This window comes from Bison bison, unplaced genomic scaffold (genome assembly GCF_000754665.1).
Source record: "Bison bison bison isolate TAMUID 2011002044 unplaced genomic scaffold, Bison_UMD1.0 scf7180017864153, whole genome shotgun sequence".
Lineage (NCBI taxonomy): Eukaryota > Metazoa > Chordata > Mammalia > Artiodactyla > Bovidae > Bison > Bison bison.
Genome location: NW_011494725.1, coordinates 2,151,279 through 2,162,062, shown reverse-complemented (window position 1 = coordinate 2,162,062; position 10,784 = coordinate 2,151,279).

The window sequence follows — 10,784 nt, the reverse complement described above, 5'->3', positions numbered from 1 at the left end:
GCAGCAGTTCCACAAATGGAAGGTTTACTGGTCAACCAACTTGTATAAGTGGACACTTTTAGGGCTTGGGTACCACAGAATTGTTCTATGCTGGGTTCAGAAATGCCTGATTGGGTTTTCTTCTTAAATTACAATTCTGTAGACTCATCTCCACAATATTCTTTGACGTACACTATCTTATTTTTTAGTTTTTATTTTATATTGGAGTATAGCTGATTTACAATGTTGTGTTGGTTTCAGGTGTACAGAAAAGTGATTCAGTTATAAGTGTATACATATAAATTATTTTTCAGATTCCTTTCCCTTATGGGTTATTACAGACTACTGGGTAGAGTTGCCTGTGCTGTACAGTTGGTCCTTGTTGACTGTCTATTTTATGTATCATAGTGTGTCTACGTTAATCCCAACCTTGTAATTTATTCCCCCTACCCCTTTGGTGGGCTTCCCTGGTGGCTCAGAGGTTAAAGCATCTGCCGGCAATGCGGGAGATCTGGGTTCCATCCCTGGGTTGGGAAGATCCCCTGGAGAAGGAAATGGCAACCCACTCCAGTATTCTTGCCTGGAGAATCCCATGGACGGAGGAGCCTGGTGGGCTACAGTCCACAGGGTCGCAAAGAGTCAGACCCTTTGGTAGCCACAGTCTGTTCTCTAAGTCTGTGAGTGCTTCTGTTTTGTAAATAAGTTCATTTGTATCTTTCTTAGAGCCCACATATGACTAATATCGTGTTTGTCTTTCTCTGTCGTCCTCCAAGTCCATTCATGTTGCTACAAATGGCATTATTTCATTCTTTTTATGACTGAGTAATATTCCACTGTGGGCTTCCCTGGTGACTCAGATGGTGAAGAATCTGCCTGCCATGCGGGAGACATGATTTTGATCCCTGGGTTGGCAAGATCCCCTGGCGGAGGGCATGACAACCCACTCCAGTATTCTTGCCTAGAGAATTCCCATGGATAGCGGAGCCTGGCGGGCTATAGTCCATAGGGTCACAAAGAGTCAGACATGACTGAGTGACTAAGCACAGCACAATATTCCTCTGTGTATTTTATCATCTCATTTAATCTCAAGACAGCTCTGCACTGGTGAGTATCATTGTTATCCCCATTTATCCATAGGGAAATCAAGGTCTTAGGTGACACTGCTAATGGTAACAGAGATGATATTTGAACATGGCATTTCTGGCTCCTGTGCTGGGTGCTGTGTGTTTCCCCTGAAACTGTAATTGTCTCCATTATCCTGTGTTTGGTGGCGCATTCACTTAACAAGCAGGAACGCCTCGGGGGCTCTGCATGATCAACCCCTCCCCACCCCCCTGCCCAGCAGCTCTCTTTTCCGCAGTTCTGATCACTCTGCCCATGCTGTCACCATGCCAGCCAGGCTGGCCTCCCAGCTGTTCCTGTAACTTGCCAGCTCACCTGTCTCAGGTTCCAGGCCCTGGCTCCCTCCCTTTCCTGGAAGGGTCTTACCTGATCTTTGCTTCTCTCCAGACAGGCCTTCCCTGATCACAGACCTGAAACAGCCATTCTCAGCCCATACCAGCCCTGGTCCCTCACTCTACTTTATGTTTTCCAAAGCTCTTGTAACTATGTGTGAGAGTTGGACTGTGAAAAAGGCTGAGCGCCAAAGAATTGATGCTTTTGAACTGTGGTGTTGGAGAAGACAAACTGCAAGGAGATCCAACCAGTCCATTCTGAAGATCAGCCCTGGGATTTCTTTGGAAGGAATGATGCTAAAGCTGAAACTCCAGTACTTTGGCCACCTGATGCGAAGAGTTGACTCATTGGAAAGGACTCTGATGCTGGGAAGGATTGGGGGCAAGAGGAGAAAGGGACGACAGAGGATGAGACGGCTGGATGGCATCACTGACTTGATGGACGTGAGTCTCAGTGAACTCCGGGAATTGGTGATGGACAGGGAGGCCTGGCGTGCTGCAATTCATGGGGTCGCAAAGAGTCGGACATGACTGAACGACTGATCTGATCTGATCTGTAACTATGTGAAATCATATTTTTGTGTGTGTATATATTTACTTAGTTCTTCTCTGTCTCCCCCTAGAGTGCAGACTCCCCATTGAAGAGACCATGTGCCTGAGCGATGCTTGGCCCATAGTTGGTATGAAGGAGAGCCAAGGAGTGGTCCTTGTTCATCCAGCCCGCATGATAGCTGGTGACAGGGCTCTGGGGGACTGGGAAGCGTGATCCTGCGACTGTAGGGTTCAGACGGTGAGCCCCAGAAGAAGGTCAGAGTGACCAGGCATTCATGCCTTCGTTCATTCACTCATTGAGCACCAACTTTGTGCAAAGAGCCAGGGTCAGCCAGCCGAGAAGAGCCGGATTGCTTCTTTCTGTTTGTTTTCTTACCTGTGCATTTTAGACAGCTGGGACAGCTACACACTGCTGGGCATAGAGACATGTCGATGGAGGGATAGGTGAGTTCTGGACCTGAAGGTGTTACTAACCAAGTGCGCGGTCTTAGTTGATCTTCTCTTCATCTTCATGGAACTCCGGTTGAGAAAATGCATGAAATAAGCCTCAGACAGGAAAGGGAGGGAAGGAGGGACACAGAATGGGGAGTAACTGAGAGTTTTAACTATGCCCCCCTTGACTTTAGGGCAACTTATTCTTCAGGAAGGTATTTAGACTCCCCCAGGATTTCTGGATCTGAGATTCTTTCCTTGGGCTTTAAGTAGTAGTTTGTCAGCTTTAGGGTTTTGCACATCCCTAAAAGACCCTCCCTTCAATTGTCAACATTTAATTTTTCTAAATAAGTCTTTAAGTAAACACTGTCTATCATCATCGCCTTTCATAAAAAGATAGGGCATATTGATTCCTCGAACTAGGAGGGACAGCATCTCAAAAGAAATGGTTTATGGACTTCCCTGGTGGGAAGGCGGTTAAAAATCTGCCTGTTTATGCAGAGGACACAAATTCCATCCCTGGTCCAAGAAGATTCCACCTTCTGTGGGGCAACTAAGCCAGTGAGCCCCAACTACAGAGCAACTAAGCCCGTGAACCCCAACTGCAGAGCCTGCTCATCTAGAGCCTGTGCTCCACAAGAGAAGCCAGCACACCGCAACTGGAGAGTAGACCCTGTTCGCTGCAACTAGCGAAAGCCCGTGCAAAGCAAGGAAGACTCAATGCAACCAGAAATTTAAAAAATGAAATGATTTATTCTTTCCTTCTGGGTCAGTCTTTTGTTCAGCCAGTATCAGTGAGTGCTTGCTCCATGCCAGTGTTTGATGTGCTATAATACAGGGCTTCTGCCCTTAAGGAGTCATCTGGGTAGGTGGACATGCCTGCTAAGTTGCTTCAGTCATGTCTGGCTCTGTGTGACCCTATGGACTGTAGCCCACCAAGTTCCTCTCTCCACGGGATTCTCCAGCCAAGAATACTGGAGCAGGTTGCCGTGCCCTCCTCCAGGGGATCTTCCTGACCCAGGGTGGAATCTGCGTCTCTTCTGTTTAGCCTGTATTGGCAGGCGGGTTCTTTACCGCTGGTGTCACCTGGAAAGCCCTGGGTAGGTGGGGAGGTAAACATGAAGCAAGGACTTGGAATTAAAGGTGAAATTTCCAGTGTAGTAAATGCTACCGCAAGGAGATGCCTGAGGCTGCCAGAGTGTATAATAATGGGGGTGGGGTGACCTCACTCAAAGATAGAGAGGAGCATCCCAGGCTGAGAGACAGCATGTGCCCAGTCCCCGGGGGCGGAAGGAAGGTCCTGAGGTGACCACTCAGGGCTTACAGGTCACGGAAGGGCTGACCTTGTTTTCGAGGGCTGTAGGAAGCCTGCTGGGTGGTGGTGCAGTCAGGCCAGCACCGGGACCAGCCTCAGCAGAAGGGGGTTGGCGGGTCTCAGTGAACCAGATGCACAAGTGGGCAGAGTACTGTGGGCAGTAGTCCCCAGGGAGATGCTGATGGCTTGCGTCCTGCTGGCTGCGGTGAGGGGACCTGCAGAAGAGTGGACAGACTGAGAGGCATCTCAAAGGAAAAACTGATGGGATGCTGAGCCTGGTTTGGATGCGGGATGAAGAAGGAGGAGGTTGCTGGTCTTCTGATTCCCACCACTGGATGGAGATAGGCAAGCTCTCGTTTTAGTTATTTTTTGGCCACACTGTGCAGCATATGGGATCTCAGTTCCCCAGCCAGAAATCGAACCCACGCCCCCTGCATTGGAAGTGCACAGTCTTAACCACTGGACCACCAGCGAGGTCCCTGGGCAAGCTTTCTGAGGGTGGAGACCTGGAGAAGTAGGTTCTGGAAGGAAGATACTGAGATATGCCCTGTTTGGAACATAACGAGTTCAAGGTGCCTTTGAGCCATCCAAGGGGAGGTGTCAAAAAGGCAGGTGGCTGTGGGCTGAAGTTCAAACCCGAGGCCTGTCTTTTCACTTGACTCACCTTCTCTGTTTGGCTGTGATGGGGCCATCTCCTGAGGGAGAAGTCAGTGGCCTGAGTGGAAGCCTTACTTTTCTCTTCATGCCCTTTTGTCCTCTTTAAGCTGCGTAGCACTGTGCGTGTATTACATATTCAAAAATCAATAAAACAAAAAAAGCAAAATTATCTAATAATTTCGCATTTGAGAAAATATATTGCATTATGGAAACTTGACCATGGATCACAGGTTTTGAGGCCTGAACTGCTGAGGACGACTTTAAAATCCCTTCTACCTCTCACTGAATGTTACTGCAATTTTTCTTTATGGGTCTACTAGATGTGAGCAATGCTGAATAACATCGTATTCCACAGACTTTGAAAGCCTGCAAAATAAATGTTTATGGAGAAAGGTGGGATGGAGTCTTCACTGGGCAGCTCCTTGCCCCGTCACCTTCCTCCTCGCTTGTCACCATCAGCAGCAAAATTATTTCTAGGACATAAGAAAATATGACTCAGTAATTCTAGCAAAGAACTAGGAACACTAGGTCGTGTTCTCACGTACCCCTCTTTCATTCTAAGAAAAAGATGTCCCAGCCTTACTAGTTGGCTTTTAAACTCTGATGCTGGCCGTGTGCCTTTGACAGTATCTCAACTGATCCTGGTAAAACCCACAAAAAGTCCCAGACACTAGAAAGAGTGGCTTCCTTCTTCATTACCCTGTCACTCGGACACTTATCCCAGCAAAAATCCATTTCCTAGGCTTGGAAGGTTAGGCAAAATTAACTTATTGGGTGGCTCCTGCCGCCAAATCCATGATAATCATGACGATTAGCATCTGTATACCAGCTAGTTTACATAGCACTTGTGCTGGCGGCGTGTCCGGCGTGCCTGCGCTGCGTCCCAGCAACCCCTGGGGTGAAGGCTTTGTTCCTGGAGCCTCTCACCGGGTCTGGCATACACAAGACGTTGTTAATTCAGTGTTTGTTGTATGAGGAAGGCAGACAGACGACGGAAACAGCTTTCCTAAAGCCTTGAGGCTAGTAATGGCAGAAGAATCTATTTGATCCAAAAACTGGGCTGAGGGTCCTGTCTGCTCCCCGGGGTCCTCACAGTGGAAATGCCTCGGCCATCACTCATAGGGATGGGCTTCTTTGGTGGGTCCCACGATGTGCCAGGAGCAGCGTGTGTGGTCACCTATGAGTCTCCGCTCTACTACAGACAAAACATCACCCCTTCTGCAGGCTGCCCAGTTCTGATTCACCATTAACAGGATGTCTCGTTGCTATGAAGCTATCTGGCACTTACTACGCAGAATTTAGCTCCAAAGTCATCCTTTAATGACTTAGGGGAATGGGAAAGATAAAAATAGCGGGGTATGGGGGGGTGGGATCAGAAAAGAGTGAAGGCTAATTTGGTAGCCCAATATGACCAGGAGCTTGAAGTCCATTTGTTGGTGTCTTGAAGTTCAAATGCAGCCTGGATAATGAGGAATATCAGCAGGGCTCCTGGGGTGCCTCTGAGCAAAGCTCAACATTTATTTTCTTGTTTTGCTGTCTTTAAAATCAATTTTTTTACTGCCCGTGGAAATCAGCCAAATTGTATGTCTCTCTGTCTATACTGCAATGGCGAATCCTAATTTTTCATTGTCGGCATTTGAAGCCATTATCTAAGCAGGTCCATTACTGAGCCATCACAGGCCAGCTTCATGCTGGAGGCACTTCCCTTCTCCTTGTGTTAACAACTGGCGTTGTCTCCTGACATGAAGCAGTTTGCTTCAAGTGAGGCCTGACTGTTGGTTTGAGGACTGGCGATCATGGAGATTTTCCCAGTTATTTGAGAAGAAACTTTTCTGTAGTTATAGATGATGTCGTGTCATGCCTGCAAATTCTTTCTACAGGGAAAAACTTCACTCTGAGGAAGGTGAGCTCCCTGAACATCCCTTGCAGGAGCCACACCTCCATCTCTGACCCCCTTGAGGCTTAGGAGTGTTTATAAATGAAGTTATAGACTCAAAGTGACAAGCGCGGCTTGATTTTGAAGACTTAACTCAAAGTGGACAGAAAACAAGCAGTTGTTTCTGTGTCACGTTTTCCGTTTGAATAGAGTCATTCATGTCATGCGCACGTCTGCCTGACTGTCAACTCACCCAATCTAGTTCCAAATATTTATACCTTTAGGAAAATTTCTGAGACGCACCCCCCCGCCCCCCTCCCTGACAGAATCAATCCCTTGATTTTCTGTTTTCCCGATCAGGGGCCTCCATTCTTTTTCTTTTTGGCTGTGCTGGGTCTTCCATTACTGCACGCAGGCTTTCTCCAGCTGCAGCGAGTAGGGGCTGCTTTCTCTTGCTGCGGTGTGCCGGCTTCTCATTGTGGTGGCTTCTCTTGTTGCAGGGTCTAGGCGCGAGGGCTTCAGTAGTTGGGGTTCCCAGCTCCAGAGCACAGGCTTCATGGTTGCTGCTCATAGGATTAGTTGCTCCACAGAATGTGGGATCTTCCCGAATCAGGGATCAGATCCGTGTCTCCTGCATTGGCAGGTGGATTCTTTACCACTGAGCCAGCAGTGAAGCCCGGGGCCTCCATTCTTGCTCGAACTGTTCTTGCTGCATTCTTTTTTTTTCCCTCGCTCCATTCTTGAAGGCTGACCATTTTCCTATTTCTAGCCCTCTCTTAAATTACACCCTTCTTGAGGGCAGAGGCTGTTGAATACACCTTTCTGTGTCTCAGAGGTCACGCCTGGGACCTGGCACCACCTCTTGAACCAGTGCTGGTGAAATGGATCAAGAATCACAAGAACCCCTTTCTATTTCCAAAAGGTGCCACTCTCCTCTTCTCAGATGGGGCAGGCTGCTCCTTCCTGTGCCTCTGTGGTCGGGACGCCAGTGTTTGTGAGACTGTTCTCCCGGTTTAGGACTTGCACCTCACTGATATCTAGAATGACTTTTGATTAGGACTGGTGTGTTTCCTCACCGACTCTTGCCAGGGTCATGACGAGGCAGCCTCCGCCCTTGCCGTCTGGGATGACACATTGGCCTCTGTTGTCATCAGCCTTCCTGTAGGAACTGCCCCACAGAGAGAGACGCTGTCTGCAGCCTCACTTCCACATAGGACCTTGCCAACTCGTCCTTTTCTACAAGAACATCAGAACAGCAAATTTCAGGAAATGAGAAAAGCAGACACAGATTAAAAAAAAAAGAAGAGCAAACCTTCAAATTTGTATATTTTTGAATAAGTGGCACATTCACAAGGTGCAAAGTTGAAAAGGTACAGAAAGTTACATGCAGTTAAGTTTCCCTTCCAGCCGTTTTCTTCAGCCATCCAATGGCCATCCCTGGAGGAAATTGTGACTGTATATTTGAATGTCTCTGTTGTCCTAGGTCTTTGCTTTTCCTGGATGTTTCTCTCGACTCCTTCATAAGAACATTCATTTCACCCTGCCCCTCCCCTCTGGCCCCCAGGACCTAGCCGAGAGCCCTGGAGAGTCACCTGGCAAATGTTATGGATCAGTTGACAGCATGCCTGTAACACAAGCATATTTGATGAGTCAGGACTTATAGAATCTTTATTTGATTGTGAATTAGATGCATTTCATTCACTTACCTTCTCGTTCTCCTAAGATAAGCCAAGAAGTGTTGATTGTCACATCGGCCTCACTCAAGCTGTCTTTCTTTCATGAGCCATCACTTCCAGTTGTATTGTTGCCAGTTCAGGATGGCTGAGGGCGCACACATTTTTCAGGCGACAGTTGCACAAGAAATGTCGATATTTTTTCAACACTTTTTTTTGGTGGTCTCTTCAATTGTTTCTTTTTTGGCTTCTGCAAGGAAAAATCCTCATCCCTGCCTTGGTCCTTGGCCCCAACACAGACACACCCACCTGCCCTTTGGGGCCTCTCTCGACCTTTCTTTTTTCCAAGAACCACTGAACATGAGAAAAGGCCTGAAAGGAGGAATCCTGCCTTCCCCGAGACGAGGTATTTATCTTTTTATTTTAGTGTTTGCTTAGTTGCTTGTAGCTGTAGAGGGTTTGCCAGTTCTCTTTTTCTGTTCTCCTCTTTCTCTTTCATGTCAGTTTCCCCGCTGGCAGTTGTGGACAGTTCACCTGCTTCTCCTCCACTTCCTGTATATACTCTGCTGCCCTCCTTCCTCTCGCACCCTGGGGCCCTGACTGCTCAAGACCACGGGCCTTGGAGCAATTTCCCTCCAGCTTCCTCTCTCCTCTAGATGCTTAGCCAGCGGTCGGTCAAATGGCGGGGTTAGTCAAATGGCGGCCCCCGCAGTCCTTCGGGTGCCAGGGGCCAGTGATTAAGTAGCCAGGTCTTTAGCTGACTCCATCCTTGTTTGTCATAACTCCGCTGCAAGTTATTTTGGTCTCTGTGACTTGTGGCCGCACCATGATTAGGGTTTGATTACTATCACCAAAGTGACTAAAAGATGAAAATAGAAGCCACAACAGGAAATAAACAACTGCAAATGAGATATTTTATTCCATATTCCCTGCCAGCAAGTGATTAGAATCAAACTCATTCACAATAGTTTGGTGAACTCCTAAACTTTTTTTTTAGGGATTAGAATAGTTTGAAACTGGGTGCTTGTTGGTTTCATTTGTGCCCATGAAAAGAAAAGGAAAGGAACTCCCTTTCTAGGCACACTAGCCAGCCAGGAGTTCCTCTACAGTCCAGCTTCTTTCTTGGAAAGGAAAGGAATAAGAATGTGAACGGGGTGGGGCTGGCTCTCAGGAAAGCTTGGGATGTTAACTGATTCAGGGGATGCCAAGGAGCTATAAAGCAGCACCAGCCACTGTAGGTACTTGCCCAGCAACCCACCCACTGTCTACCTAGGGCAGTAAAATGGAGGAGGAAAGCCATGCACAGAGGGTAAGACAGGAGTGACGCCTGAATTAAAGCACCGACAATTACACTATATGGGAACATATCTTTGCAAGTATATGCATGTTCCTCCCAGACAAGTTGTGACGTCAGATTCAACTCCTAAAACACCCACTAAATCTACCTGCCTTGTGTGTGCTCCAGCCTGGCATCCCAGAGTGTGAGCACCACTGGCCACATCTCCCAGAATCATCAGGTTCTCTATTTAGCCAAGAAGCTTAAGCAGAATTATGCCTTTTGCTTTCACTGCTTATTTAAGTCCTTCTTGTCACTTTGCAGCCTGGCCTAGCCTCGCTAGGAAAGTGAACATCTTCTAGCGATGCCCAGAGCAGAGAGTGGGAATAAGACCCTGAGAGGGCAGGAAGCTTACCCAGAAACCTTTTTAAATCTTGCCAAGTGCTCTTCTAATGCGAAGATCACCTCTAGTACAAGTTATTTAACCAGTGAATGGTAGAGACCCAGGGGCTTCCCAGGGATCTCAGTGGTAAAGAATCTACCTGCCAATGCAGGAGACGCAGGAGATGTGGGTTCGATCCCTGGGAGAGGAAGATCCCCTGGAAGAGGAAATGGCAAGCTACTCCAGTATTCTTGCTTGGGAAATCCCATGGACAGAGGAACCTGGCGGGCTACAATCCATGGGGTCACAAAGAGTTGGGCATGACTGAGCACGCACACATGGCAGAGTCCCAGGCAGGAATCACGTTTTCTGACTTCTAGTTTGGCATTCTTTCTAAGCCTTTCTGAGGTGAGTGTATCATTTCTCAGATACCTCCAAAATCCCATTTCTACCTCTTTTGCCTATGATGGTAGGATAACCCATTTTCTCCTGGGCTTTCTCGGTTGCTATCTTAGTAGGTTGCTTGTTCAGAAAGTTTCACACACATACACAGGTTACAATGCCCTTTTCAATAAGCAATATATTAAAAAAAAATATTTATGCACTGGGTGTTAGATCCTGCATGTGGGATCTTTCAGTCCTGGAAGGCAAACTCTTAGTTGAGGCATGTTGGATCCAGTTCCCTGGCTAGGGATCAATCGTAGGCCCCCTGCATTGGGACATAGAGTCTTAGCCACTGGACCACCAGGGAAGCCCAGCACTATTTTTAATTGTAACAAAACTATGATCTTATACAATTGCAGCCTATGTGGCTTACAAAGTAAATGTTTAGAATCCCAGCTGCTGCCCTGTTCTACACCCTTCTGCCCTGCTTAGCATTTCTGGCTCTTCTAGGTCAATGAGCTTCAGGGCCCCTTGCTTAGAGATGATAATGATTTTCTCCCTTATATATTATATAATATATAATATTATATTATCACATAATATATCTCCAAAGGTGCTCTTGGTGGGTTGGGGTAGGGGGAGAAGGTCCAAATACCTATCTTTCCAACTCTGTTGATTCCTAAGTAGTTATTAAGCCTCTGTAGCATGTAGACAGCTTTCAAGTTGCTGGAAGGGAAGGGGCCAAGTTGAGGTTCATCAGTGCCTTTTCCTTTTATTACCCCCCCCCCTTTTTTTTTTTTGGTG